Source organism: Sciurus carolinensis, chromosome 4 (assembly GCF_902686445.1).
Source record: "Sciurus carolinensis chromosome 4, mSciCar1.2, whole genome shotgun sequence".
NCBI lineage: Eukaryota > Metazoa > Chordata > Mammalia > Rodentia > Sciuridae > Sciurus > Sciurus carolinensis.
Window position 1 is genome coordinate 19,902,629 of NC_062216.1, and position 14,954 is coordinate 19,917,582.

General features: G+C 36.7%; 1 protein-coding gene across 1 annotated transcript in view; it reads right to left on the bottom strand.

The window, feature by feature from the left end:
- Marchf1 (membrane associated ring-CH-type finger 1) overlaps positions 1 to 13,538 on the bottom strand; it is a 761,820-nt gene extending 748,282 nt beyond the window's left edge. The window contains exon 1 of the mRNA XM_047551412.1: positions 13,418 to 13,538. The gene's annotated coding sequence lies outside the window, so the exon portion shown is untranslated. The remainder of the gene's footprint in view (positions 1 to 13,417) is intronic.
- Between the last annotated feature and the right edge of the window lie 1,416 nt (positions 13,539 to 14,954).

The window sequence follows — 14,954 nt, forward strand, 5'->3', positions numbered from 1 at the left end:
AAGACGCTATCATAAAAATGATAGTTCTTTCAGATTAAGCTATAAAATCAGTATATTTCTAATCCCCATAGAGTGTATGTCAAAAGCCTTGGAGGAAAGAGATATCATATCCAAAGGGACTGAGTAAAGAGATATTCTAGAGTTAAAAGAAGAATCCAGCACCTCCACCACATCTGCCACATCAACCACAATCTGATACAGGAAAGGGAGGAAATGCAGTTATGGAAATCCAAGTAGAACTGGAACTAGAAATAGAGAAACTGTGGGCATGAACAAATGCACCCACTACCACAACTGCTAAGAGGCAGCGAGGAAGACAGAGGAATGAGTCTCCTTACCATTCTGTCTCCTTTCCACCACAGTCTCCTGCTGTGTCTCCCACTGGGTAAATCTATCTAGAAGTCAGGAGCTAAAGAAGTGCAGGGATGCAGTTTCAAAGCGATGGGTCCAAAGTAGCAACCAAAGAATATACCCATCACATGCAATGCTTTATGGAATCTAAAACAAGCAGGTTCTAAAGTAATGTGGCAAAGATTATAAAAAGTCAAGATAATTTTGAAAAATAAGAATGAGGAGTGGAATTCATTCTAACAGAAGACTGCTTATAATGTTTAAAGAATTGAAGAAATAAGTACTAAATTGCAAAGGATTCGACAAATAAACGCATGTAAGAGAATAGAGAACCAAGAACAGACATAAATAAGTGGCACTCAGATACGCCGAATTGGCCTTACAAATCAATGGAAAAAATTAACAAGAACAACTGGCTATACATTTGGGAGAAGGGAAAAGGAAGACTAATTTCTATTTCAGAATCAACTACAAAAATAAATTCCGACTTGGCCAGAGACCTTAATACAAAATATAGTTAAAGCTTTAATAGGAAACTAGATGAACATCTTTATGATCTCTAAGAAAAGACCACTCAAATAAGAAATACTAAATTTATAAAGGAAAATAATAATAAGATTGAACATAATAAAATTTCAAAATCTCTAAGTAACAGAAAACATTTTTTAAAAACTTTAAAAGAGAGAATAGTATACATGAAAATATTTTCAATGCATAGAAGTGACAAAGAATACTCGGAAAATGCAAAATAAAATCTAATCCACTTTAAAACTACAAACTGAGAGGAAAAAAGAACAAGTTCTTAAAGATAATCTGCAGAAGAGAAGACTCCAATGAAAAGACAAATCCTTATATATGTGAAAAGATGCTCATAAAACCACTGAGAGAAGAGATTAAAATATAAATAATGTATTCAAACACACATGTGCAAAAGATGAGAAGTTTGATGATGCTTAATACATGGCTGATGAACCTGTAAACTGGTACAACCATTAATGGAGAACAAAATACCACAATGTCTCTTAAATATCTGCTGAAGATAGAAAATGTTCTCTGAATACTACTACCACATTTTCATGGTTTTATTACATACTTAGGTATCAAGAACTAAAATAGAAAATTACACTTTTATATATTGTTGGTAAAAGTGATATGTCTTTTACACATTACAAATTTCCTTTGCAACTTTTTCACTCAAATTATGCTTCATATATTGACCTATGTTGACACATGTTAATTCAATTGCATTCAAAAAACTGTAATGAATCATTATTTGGACTTTTCGAATTAACACAAATGACATTGTCATAATCACATGACTTTTGGTACCTACATATGAAGAGTTTTTCTAAAAGTAAAATTGCTGAATAACTCCAGAAATATAATAACATACAGTTAGTAGACTATATGGACATGAAAAAGACATCTGAGATTTTGTACAAAGATAAGACCTAAAATAATATATATGTATCAAAATGTAATATTCTAATATATTTGGGTATAATTATATATGAAATATATGTCCCTTAAATATATACATTTTGGATACATCTCAAAAAGAAATTTTTGAGTTGGGAGGGAATTAAAGAAGAATATTTGCTTTTCACTGTTCACTTTTTATATTGTTTATTTTTTACAATAAACATTTTACATTATAGTTTCAAAGCTTTAAAACACTAAAAATTTCATCATAGTTATTTGATTTTGTATTATGCTCAGTACACCACTATATCATGGTAAAAACACTCTTGAATGTCAGATTGAATGATTATGTTGTATATGATACACAGTTATAATTAAACAATTGACTATTTTTCAAATAAAGTCTCCTTCATATTACCATCATTAACTTGATGTGCTCTCATTGGAAATTTACATACTACAGAAAAAAAAACACTAAAAAATGATGTAAATCATTATTTCACTCATTTTGGTCTTTCATTCCTTTGGAGGTGGTGGCAGTTGCAAACTTTCTTTACTTGCTCCTACAACTAAATCTTTAAATTTTATCCACACCTAAAGAGTACCAAGACAGTGCACCTGTAATCCCAGCGGCTTGGGAGGTTGAGTCGGGAGGATTTCAAGTTCAAAGCGAGCCTCAGTAATTTAGCAAGACTCTGAGCAACTCAGTGAGACCCTGTCTCAAAATTAAAATAGAATAAAATTAAAAGGGCTGGGGATGTGGCAGAATGGTTAATTGCCCCTGGGTTTACAAAATACAAGCAAGAAAGTATTAAGACAAGCTGAAAATTTACTGTATATATCCTTCAATATATACTTGATCATTTAAATCTATAATTTAGTTTTAATGATGCTATATTAAATTGCTATTAAAAATCTATTTTTTAGGGAATCTGCTTACTACCTTTCATCCACCTAATATCCATCCTACTAGGAAATTATATATTCATATTTTGCACATAAAAAAAAAACATTCAAACAGATTAAGCAGACTACCTACTAGTGGGGATTTCCACACAGCTCAATATGGCTCAGAGTCCAAGATTTTTCCAGCTACCACTTGTCTCACATTCTCCTAAGAGGAAAACTGAATCTTCTTGTTTAAAATTAATTTTGATACAACCAGAAGAATGAAAAGTTATACTCCATTTATGTATGATGTGTCAAAATGCATTCTACTATCATGTATAACTAATTAGAATAAACAAATAAAATTAATTTTGAAAAGTTTCTTATATAACAAAATATCAGTAAAATATTATATTTTACTTTTATAAAATATACAGGTATTTAACTAAAATATAATATTCCAGGCATTAAGGAAGAACCAAAGTAAACATATTCTATCTCCAAAGACATGGTCCTTCCTAGCACCCACATGGCGAAGTACACATCACCAAAGTCACGCACATCATCTTAGTACACTAAGTAAATAACCAGGACTCTGCCTGGACTGAGGGGCTTAGAAGTTCAGTCATCAGTTACAGGATTGTTATCACCATGAAAAAACAAGAGGGAAAGAAAGGGAGGTTACTCTTTCCTCCTCACAAAAACACACATGAATAAATTTAGCAATATGAAATGTTTTCTGTTATTTATTAATAAGTTACATTGATAAATAATTTTTTAAAACAATTTATTAGCACATATTCTATCTCACACTGTTTAGGTACAAATTTCTCAAAGGAATTTTCATTTATTACCATACAGTATAACAGCACAGAATATTGCTTTCACATCATTTTTTTCTATATTTATAATTTTTAATGAAGACAAGAGCATCTGCAAATTCCTACTAGGCCTGGAGGACCTGGGTTGTGGGACAGCAGTCACAACCTGCTGGATTCCAGAGTTTCATAATCTGGTTACTGTAATTCTTGATGACCTCAAGTTAGTTCTTTGTAGACTCACTGATGCCATTAAAGTAATGAATGATTTGGAGAATGCCTTGCTCCTGCATATTATATTGCAATTCTTACCTTGAATGTATGACCTAAGTAACCCATGACCAATCAACAACCTGCACTACTCGACCAATGCCATGGTAACAACGGGATTTGCTGTCATCTACTTCATGTTCTTTATAAAACCAGACCACTCAAATGCCATTTCAAAGCATGTATTCTAGACAATTATAATTCATGATTCCTGGGTGGCTATCCTCACTTTGGCTTGAATAAACTCTTTGTTCTTACTTGCCTTTTAGATTGACATATCATAAAGATAGAAAAATACAAAAATACATAGGAAAAAAAAGAAAGGTACCAAAAAAGAGCTGCCCACAATGAAACTATTCAGATCAAACGGAAGTTAACATTCTGAAGTTTTACTCTTTCTTTCATTCAAGAAGTCTTCATTTATATTTACTATCAAACTAATTCATACTTATGAAAAGTATTTGAAAAATTAATAAAAGTAGGAGAAGAAACTAGTCTATGACCACTATCAACATTTGAAAATACTTCCTTTTCTTTATAAAGAAATACTTCTTTTTTGCTTTTTGAGCATCATTGGGTCATATATGAAAAAAAACTAACACCTTTTGCATCATTTTAAACAATTTCTGCAAATTCACAAATCTAGTTCATTCTCACAACAAAACCCAACATAATAGCATCTATTACATATTTTGAAGACTCATTTTCTTCACCACAAATGTCTTGAAAATCAAATCCATAAATCTAAGAGGTTTACCTTTCATACTTGTCACTTAATATCTTACCACTAGAATCTGCAAATTAATTTCTCCCTTTTAAATTCTCCGACGTTGTTCATGGCACAGAATCTCTCTTCCATGTGGTCATTACTGAATAAATATTTGTTTACACATTTATTCCTTAAATATTTTTAAAAATAAGACATACAAGGTTAAGAGATTTCATGAAAGATTAAGTGTGAAAGTAATCTGTGTGTATGTTATTTCATTAAGAAACAAAGGTAGCTGGCAAAAGCTTTTGTATACATTATGCTAATTATTTAAGGATCAATACTTTCACACTGTGTCTGGGACATAACTTTGGGTCCTATTAAAGCAAAATTGTTAAGGAATATCAAAGGAAATATAGCTCTAAGTGGAAAATAATTTGTCTCTAATTGGTTGAATTTCAAATTTGTGAGAAATTAACAAAAACCAGAATCCGAACTAGTGCAAGTATACAGGCAATTTAACTTTATTAAAACCTAAATACAGGAACTTATTTGGGACTGAATAATTAAGTGTGGTTAGCACTATGCTTCAGTGGCATATAAATAGACTTTTCTGCATCACATTATTAAAATCAATCTCAAGTAAAATTTTAATTGAAATAATTTAAAAGAAAAAACTACCTATAATTTTACCACTCTAAAAATTAATAAAACCAGTAAAAAATATAAATTTTATTACAATGTAATACTAATTACATGTGTTGAATTTAAAAAGCCTCATAGGCAGTTCTTAAGTATCATCATCATAAGCTAGGATAAATAACTGCTTTCAACTGTATTTCTTTAGAAATTCACTAACAGAATGATCAGTTCCTACAAATTCCTTTTTTTTCAAATGTTCATAACTCTTAGTGTTTCTTAGCCAGTGTATGTTATACAAAATTCTCCCTAGATTCTTCATGTACTTCTTTTTTGCTAATAGTCTTATTTATTTGTTGAGTCCTTCTTTAGTGGTCCCTCCAGGCATGCACACATTTCATTCCTTAATATGCCAAACATTCTATGACTGTCCCTATGTCTGGCACATCTCGGGTCCACAACTCAACTCACACTCCCTCCAACTGTCTATGAGTCCTTCATCATTTCCAAGCCTCCCTCAACAACAGGGCCTTCAGCACCCTCTATTTGGTAGAAAACTTTTAAATTCTCTCCTTATTAACTATTTTTTTTTCTTTCAAATATCAATTCCAATGTCACTTCCTAAAAAACACTTGTCCAAACCTTCATGGACAGGTCAAACTCTCTACCCCAGCCGTCCCCATCCGTGTGCACTGTCCTTCTCTATACTCACTCTTGCTTATGTGCAGGGGTTCATGTGATCATTTACTTAACTGCACAGAAATAATAAGCTCCAAAGTAGCAGAAATCAGGCTACATTTTTCACTCATCATTATGCCACCCAGACCTAGCTGACTGCCAGGCAAAGAACAGACTGCCAATAAACATATATTAAAGGAGAGAAAAAAAGAAAGGAAAGAGGGAGGGGAACTAATCATTAGGTCAACAGATGATCTCATTTATTACTAAGGAAATTATTTATGTGGCCTAATTTGTGACCTGAAAGATAATCAATTTGTAAATTAAATACCTTTAAGAAATACATCATTTTAGCATCTTCCCTATTATTCTCTCACTCTAGGAGAATATGGCTTATAGTTGTAGTTCTGATTCTTTTCTTTTTTCATCTTCCTCCAGAGAAGAAAAACTAATTTACATATCTTGCTTCTCTCAAAAGCAGAAGTCAAACCAAGAAACCATAGGAAAACAGTCAAGGAAGACCCTAAGTAGTAAGTGGAGGTACTGGGTGAAGCAAGATTGAGGAAGAGCATAAACCAGTACAAGTTTGTGGAATTTCACTGAACACCATAAGCAGAGGAAGCACCATCTCATCCAGACTTCTCAGGAGCTAGAGAATGCTTCCCAGAACTGTCCACCCACTCCCACTGAGGGGCTTCTTGGGTAGAGTGAGCTCTTCCCCGTTTCCAGGCTGCATGGACTTTTACTAGTAAAGACATACTGGCAAAGTCAGAGTAGAAAGTTGAAGATACTCAACGTGAGTCTGAGATGTGAAAGAGCCAGCACAACCGAGTCACAGCCTGCTTGTAATGTCTGCAGAAGCCACAGCCAGAATCAGAAGTGAGGCAGAAGGATGTAAGGGAGGGCCCCGGAGGCCTGTGGGACACCCTGAGAGAACTAAAGCACTACTCACTGCACAGAGGCTCACTCTCAAACAGTGAACAAGCCGTGCTGAAAGAACTAGTTTGTCACTCTTCCCTCAGGTTCAACGAATCTTCTAGAGTACTTTGGGACACTGAATCAAGGCAAGAAAAGGGTCCATTCCAGGCATTTTCCAACAGCTCATTGGTTTTGTTTCCAGAAGCCAGTGGTTTCTAATATGATACATGGAATAGATAATCACTTAACAAGAGCATTATATATGTTAGTTCACCTTGAGGATCCATCTATCTCTAGGCAGATTAACAAAAATTCCAAGCCAATGAATGCACAGAAGTATAGTTAACTTACACCATGTGTATCTAACAGCATTTCTCATGTAGGATCTGAATTAACTATACCTCTGTGAATTGGTCTAGGAATATATTCTGAGTTTTATCCATACACCAACCAGTATGGAAATCAATAAGTGACCAGCATGTCAGCTCTATATTATATAGATATGACAAGAAATCTATCTGTAGTTGCATTTTAGAGTAACAGTTTGAAAAAATAAAAGTTATTTCTAAGAAAAGGGAAGAGTGCAGACTTCCCACATTATTCTCTCCATATACACGGTATTTTATTGTAAGTTAGGATGATTCATCAATCATAGAAGGCTTATATGCAAGGAAGAGCCTTTTTTTATACATACATGTGTGTGTATGTCTGTGTTTGTATCTAGCATTCGTAAGAGAAAGAAAATTTCTGCCAATTTGCTTTCAATGACAAAGAATTCAAATTTTCTGGTTATTTAAATCACTAACCTTCACTGTCCCTAAGATCCACCTCAAAAAACAAAACAAAAAAACAACAAAATGATTGTTTGAATACCAAAAGACACATAGTATAATGCTCAGTAGAATCCGACCTCTTTTTGTAACAACACTTTTTAAAAATCAGATAAGTTTGGAGTTTGCTATATTTTCTAGAAACTTATAGGTTGAGGCTACTAATTCTATTTTTATCAGAGAGTGAGCCTGCATCCTTGTACATCTACATTTGTAATCAGTGATAAATAGTGACCCATTTCAGTTGACAGTTTTAGTAAAATAAACCACAGTAGACCAATACTACCACCAAGAACAATGGAGGGGGAAATTCTGATAAGAACTAGCAGAAAGTGTGTGAGTCAGGTTTCCACTGCTATAACAAATGCCTGAGATACTCCCCTTAAGAAGAGCAAAGGTTTATTTGGGCTCACAGTTTTGGAGGTTTTAGTACATGATCTGTTGATCAGTGGCAGCACAGCACATCATGGTGGGGAACATGTTGACAGAGCAAAACCACTCATCTCAGGACCAGGAAACAGGAAGAGGAAGAGGTGGGGATCTCACTATCCCCTTCAAGGTCAAGCCCCTAGGACCTGAAGACCTCCCACTAAGCCCCAACTCTTCAAGTTCCCACCACTTCCCAAAACTGCCAAGCCAAGGACCAAGCCTTTAACACATGGGCCTTTAGGGGACACCCAAGATCCAAGTCATAACAGAGAGCTACTGAAGAATCCAGACCAGAAGCATCACAATTTCAGATATAGGAAGTATCAAAGAGGTGAGCTGACTTTTAAGGGTGTTCTTCTCCTCTCCACCCAGGGGTAGAGAGTAAAGGTAATTGCCAATCTGGAAATACAGCAAGACCCTGAGCATATGGGCTTTGCTTTAGCAGAGGACTACTGCTATGAAATAACATAGTAGTATTTTGTAGTATTACCTGGTAGGTATAGGGGTATCTCTCTAGCACAGATACCATGATACCATTACAGATATGAAGGACCAAGATTCCCTCAACAAGAAATTAAAAATTTCAGCTAACATAGGCCTGATTTTACCTACATGACATTTGCTAAAATTGAAGTTGCACATATAATTGGAGGCTAAAACATGAAGAAGGAAATTTCTAAAAAAGAAAAGCAGAGTTCTCAGAAATTTTGCCCTGTCTGTGTCCAGAACCTGCGAATGCTTCAGTGGGAGGCCCTGGATACCTGTGCCTGGCAGCTCAGTGCCCCAGAAGAGAACAAGGTCTAACAACACTGACTTGGCCAACCCCACCCATTGTGTCTACCCTGCAGAGAAAATATCAACACCTCTTTGGAAATGTATAAATCATCTAGAAACACTCCAGTTTTATACTTAATAATGAAAATCAAGAGTAAAGAGAGACATTGAGAAGAGGATCAAACAATACAGTTATTGGTGTTAATAGATAAAATGATTTTGATTAATATGTTTAAAGTAACAGAGGACAAAATAGAGAAAATAGCTAAATTTGGATCTATAGAAAAGAGTCAATTGCATGTATGAAAACTGAAATAAAGATAATAGTTGGAGCGAGAGTCCATGGGTGGACTTGATGGCATAACAGATATAGCAGAGATGATGATTAGTAAATCGAAGAAACAAGGTCAAAAGAAAATGTCCAAACAATTGCAGAGAGAAAAGAAGAGTGGAAAATTGTGAAACACATGTAAGAGGCATTCTAGGTACAGTGAAACCATCTGTTAAATGTGAACTCAGAACTCAGAAAAGGAAAAGAGAGAGAATGAAAGAGTTATAGATGCAGAAATGATACAAGAACTCACCAATTAATTTTACCTGATGAAATATATCAATCCACAAATTCAAGAAACTTTGAATTTAAGGAGGATAAATACAAAGAAACCCATGCCTAGGAACGTCATAGTACAATCGAAGAAAAATGAAAATAAAAGGAAAATCTTAAAATCAACCAGAGACAATGACCTCTGACAATAACAGTAAGACTAACAGGTTTGATGGAAGTTAATAGTCAAGAGAATAACAAGCTGAATTGTTGAAAAAAGACCTACCAAACGTAAATTGTATATGTAGTTTAAATATTCTTTAGAAATAATAGCTGTATGAAACATTTTCAGTCACACAAAAAATGAGAGAATTTTTATCAGCAAACTTTCAACAAATAGATATAAAAACAACTTCATAATTTTAAGAGTAAATTATAATAAACAATACCACACATTAAAAGTACCAGATGTTTAAAATAGAAATCACAAACTAGATTCACCTCTATAAATTTACTTCTTTGACTTCAACTAATCAGATTTTAAAATTATTAAGTCCACTAATATATCATATTTGTCAGATAGTTTTCCTATATTTTCCAAATCACTTTTGAACATTAACTCATTTACTATGTACTACCTCCTCCCTCAGTGAAAAAGCAAGGCAGATATATTATCATCTTTACTTTATGTAAATGAAAGTGATGTTCAAAGAGATTTTTCCTCTATGAGATGACAAAGTCAAAACTAGAATGCATATTTCCCACCTAGTATTCATCATTTGGAGACTACAAAGTAGGAAATTAATTAAAAGTTCCATAGAAGGGTCCATTAAGTTGCGAAATGTATCCAACACATAACAAAGAGACAATGGTTGATTCTGAAGAATTTTGCTCAAAATTTCTTTAATTTTATTTATGAAAACTCCATTATCTTTACCCGCTAGGATAGTACCACATTCCTCAATAATTTCAACAATCCTGTAACTATTGGCTTCACTTTTAATCTTTAATTTCAGAAGAAGTTAAGATGCTAAAACCTTTCAGCCTAGTTTTTACTGATGGGCTTCCATAACAAAAGCCTACACCAAAGTTAAAACCATCATGTTTTGTGATCCATAAGCATCTTAAAGCTTGAAAAAGCCATAAGACCTCCTTATGGAAAGGCCACAAGACAACATTTGATTGAGTTCAAGGTACAATTTTGCCTCAAGGAAGGTGAAACAAATTTGATATCATAGACTTTCTATGATATGAGTATCTTTAAATCAACCAACTGGAACTTTAAAAGCAAGATGCTATCAAATAGGATGAACTTGTTCCTCATACATAATCTTACGTTAGACATAACACTGACATAATGCTCTTTCCATGACCTTGGAACATCACTCTCACCCATTCTGGGCAAGAAACAGTAGCTTTATTTTTGTCTTATAATGCAACTTCTTTCTCTTCTTCCTCATCTTTCCTAGCTGAGTCCTTGTGTAACCAAATAGATAAGGTATTTGTAAAATACATGAAAGAACATTAGGAGAATAATCTCTAGTTCGAGGACATTATTTAACCCCATGTGTTTTTTAAAATAATATTGCACTTCCTATCAAATATTTCAAATCATATCTAGGTCTAAGATGCTTACATTTTGTCATTTTTCTCTCATATATTCTAGTGTATGTATAGTAAAACATCAAAGCATTTTAATCTTCTTAGATAAAATAGTTTGAAATAAAATTAAAGATTTTAAATAAAAATAGAATCTGTTTTCTTTAATGTGCATTTTTATGTATCATTTACCATTTATGGATAAAACATCTTATTTTTAAAGGTTCATGCCAAAAGCCATGAACTAAATGCCACAGTACCTCCTGCCTATCGTGGCAGGTTGATGGTTTGATCAAAATTATACATATATTTATGTTAACATATATTTTTATGTCAGGGACACCCCATCACATAAGCACATCAGCATATCATATGTTCTCTGGGCAGGTTTTGAAAAGAGCTTTTACTATTACACAGTCTGAGGAAAGCCGTCAACATGAGCAACAGGTTCTCTGAGAACCTTAACATAAAGCTCTGTAAGCTTTACTATAAAGTGATGAATATGACAAAGTTATGAAGAAAACTTTTGAAGAAACAGATGGAGGCTTTTGTGACAAGAAGTCAAGAAACAAACAATGAGATAACACATCTCTGAATCACTGGAGAAAATGCTGCTGCTAGCCCCAGAAGTCCTGGATAAAGACAAGCTCTCCTTGGTCAATATTACACACCTGTCAACATAATCAAACACTTCATTATGCACTTCCCAGGAGAGAGAAGCATTGAAATCTAGCATGAGCTTTTTTCAAAATCAAAACTAATGTAGCACCCTCCAACACCCTTTTTAGTTCCACTCTTCATATTTAGTAAAACTTCCCTCTACTCTTCACCCAGATCCTTCTTTACTTCCACCACATTTATTATTCAAATACTTTTCTATCATGTCTCCTCTGGAAGTACCTCAAACTTCATCAGAAGAGCAATCACTGATCAAGAAAACGTATTTTGAGCCTCTGACTCAGAAAATATTAGGATCACCTATCTTTAAAGAAAAAGGACTTTAAATAAAAACAGTAAGCTTTTAAAATAAAAAAAAATAAAGCGACCCTTTGAATGATAACAGCCACTGTCATTTTCTTATAGTCTATCACTATGTTACACACAGGAATATCCAACTGGTATACCAAGAATCTCCTTAATGCGCAGGGATTATTTATTTATTTATTCATTATACACTAATTCATGAATGAGAGCTTTTTAAAATGATAAATATTTTAGATTTCAGTGGTTTAAAACTCAAAAAAAAAAAAAAAAAGAAAAAAAGCAACTGAACCCGAAGTAGCTAATTTTCATTTGTTTCCATCTTTTTTCAACCGAACAGGTTTTTTTTTGGGGGGGGGGGTTGGGGGGGCACTAAACTGATATTAAGCACAAATGTTCCAGTAGATATCGTCACTTCCTTATTATACAAAATTGGTGCTTTTCTCAAACAGAAGAAATTCATCAATAAAACGTGTGCCAGCGGACGGGTTTTGGTATGTTGACAGTTATACTATAAGAGGGAGCCGCAACTCTTAACTAAGGTACCTGAGCAGGTTCTGAGTCTCTTTAAACCGACTGTGCTCTAAATAGAAAAGATAATTAATTGTCTCAAATAGGTTTAGCAAGCAAATCTTTTCTGGACCTACTGAGTAACAAAAGAATTGCCAAGAAATGTGGGGCTAACTACATATTGAACATTGCCTCTGACTCTATCCACCTGCAAATAATCCCCACGATAAACGCTTCAGTACCAGGGGAAAAAAGATCGAGGGTAAGTATCGCTAAGTTTGCTCTTTTCCTCTCACCACTTGGGGATAGAACTTGGGCGTCTCTGCCTGGACTGGCCACTTCACTCCCTGGAGCTCCAGAAGCTACCTCTACACCTAGAAAACTGCGACACTCACCCGTGAGCGCAGGACCCTTCCGGCGTCTTAAATCTCCAGCTCTCAATCCCGCCTGCCTCCGGAACACAATGGCATCCCTCGCCCAGTGGGGCGGGTGCAGGGAACCAGGACTGGACCCTACAGTTGCAGTGAACCTGACTCAGGTTCGAGCGCATCGGCAGTAAACCTAAGACAAAGACTGCTCTCAGTCTTCCGTGGTGCGCGCCCCCCCTGGGTAACCGGTGCTTGCTCCCTCAAGCCCACACAGGGAGTGCGTGAGCCTGTGAAGTGACTGTCATCGATTCAGCGCTTTCGGAGGGGTGCGGCTGGGTGACTAGTACGCTGGTGTAAACAGCGCGCTGCGCACTCAGGATCCACAGAAGCAGCGTGAGCGCAAGGCGGGCGCCGGGGTCCTATAGAGGTAACTACCCCAGGCAACCGACTGGAGCAGCCTCCACTCACCAGAGCGGCGCCTCCCCGGCGAGATCGCGCCACCGGGTTGGGTCCCAACACGCGCCACAAACCCCAGCCAGGAGCATGAGCTCTGACACAGTTCCACCGAGCAAAGGCACCTGCTGCCTGAGCTCCCGCGCTTGGGATCAGACACAACCTCCCAGGACAGAAAGCGGAAGAGAGTGCGGACTCACAGCGAGGCCGATTGAATGATCTTTGCAATCACTCACCGGCGGAGGGTGAAGTGGCTCAGGCGGCCACCAGGCTGCGCGCGGCCGGCATCCTGGGGAACCAGCATCCTCCCATCCTTTGTCAGTTGCTGGTGGAGCGCTCCTCCCCAGCTAGTGGACGTGCACCGGTGGCAGGCAGCCCGGCTCTGGCTCCGCTCCCCAGCCCTATTCCCTCCTCTGCTCCCCCTCCCCTTCTCCGTCCCCCTCTCGGAGCCGGCACTCACTCGGCTCCCATGATGTCATCCGGTGGAAATCTGCCATGCTCAAAAACTGGAATAATCCAGCGCTCACGCGGGGAACGCAGAGCGGGCGGAGGCGGCAGCAGAGCCTCTAGGAGTTCCCAGAACCTGGCACCGCCAGGAAAACTGGAGTCAAGAACAGAACAGAGCCGAGAGGACGGAAGAAATGTGTCTCTGAGGATGAGTGTGGTCTGGGTGGGCGCGGTGGAGATGAGTTCGACATTGGGAAGATTTCTAAGTCAGTATTTAGATTGACGGCCGAAGCCAAGAGTAAGGAGAAAGTTTTTTGTCTCCTCAGGAGCCACATCACGGTGGTGAACACCAGTGCTGCATCCAGCAGAATGACTGGAACCTCCCAGGGCCCAGCATCCTTGAGAAAGTTCAGGATGTCTGACTTGTGCCAGCCTCAAAGATGAGCAGCCAAAGTGATGAAGAAAGATGTGTATTGCTAATGACAAAAGAGTCCGAGGCGAACCATTAGGAAACAAGGTGGCTGTGAGGATCTTTAAACGCTGAAAAGATCGCTGTTCTGAGATGAAAAGCCACCAGCTGAAATTCACCCTTGGCCTTGGTATTGCTCTACTGTCCTCCCACTCTTGAGTTGCCAGCCTCCTGGCTTCATTCAAAAGGTGCCATGGCAGATGAAACTAAATCACAAGAGGTTTATTGAAGGTATTATAAGAAGTGAGACCAAATCTTTTGGTTGACTTTTTTATAATATTCATATAAACTTTACTACAGGAATATAAGCAGCCTCAATATTTTTGAAGATTCTCCAGCATTGATTAAAAAAAAAAAAAAAACACGTACACATACACGAATTGAGATCCATCCCTTCTATCAGTCTAAAATTGCTGGGGTCAAAAACTTTCTGTTCAGAGGACAGATCTCAACAACCAAGGTTTGTGTTCTAATCTGTCAAGGCTTCAAGGAACTTCTTGATTTCTCTGGGATTACCTACCATCTATGGCCCCTGAAAGAAACTAAGATGGCAAAGGTCAGCACCAGCAGTCAATGTTGATTCCAGAGGCTTAGCTGAGTGTCTAGGTGGGAACATGAGGACTGGACCATCCACCATTATCCTATAGACGTGTAGAGACTAGGAATAGCATTTATTAGAAATGCAGGTACATTTATAAGCTCTAATCTTTATAAATACAAAAAGAAGAACTCAAGATAGTGGTAGTAGTGATAGTAGTAGTAGTTGTTGTTGTCGTTCTGGTAACGATAATGACAATTTGAATGCCAGTATCTGTATTAAGTGGGTTTGTTAATGCATTGAGTTTGTGAAATTCAGT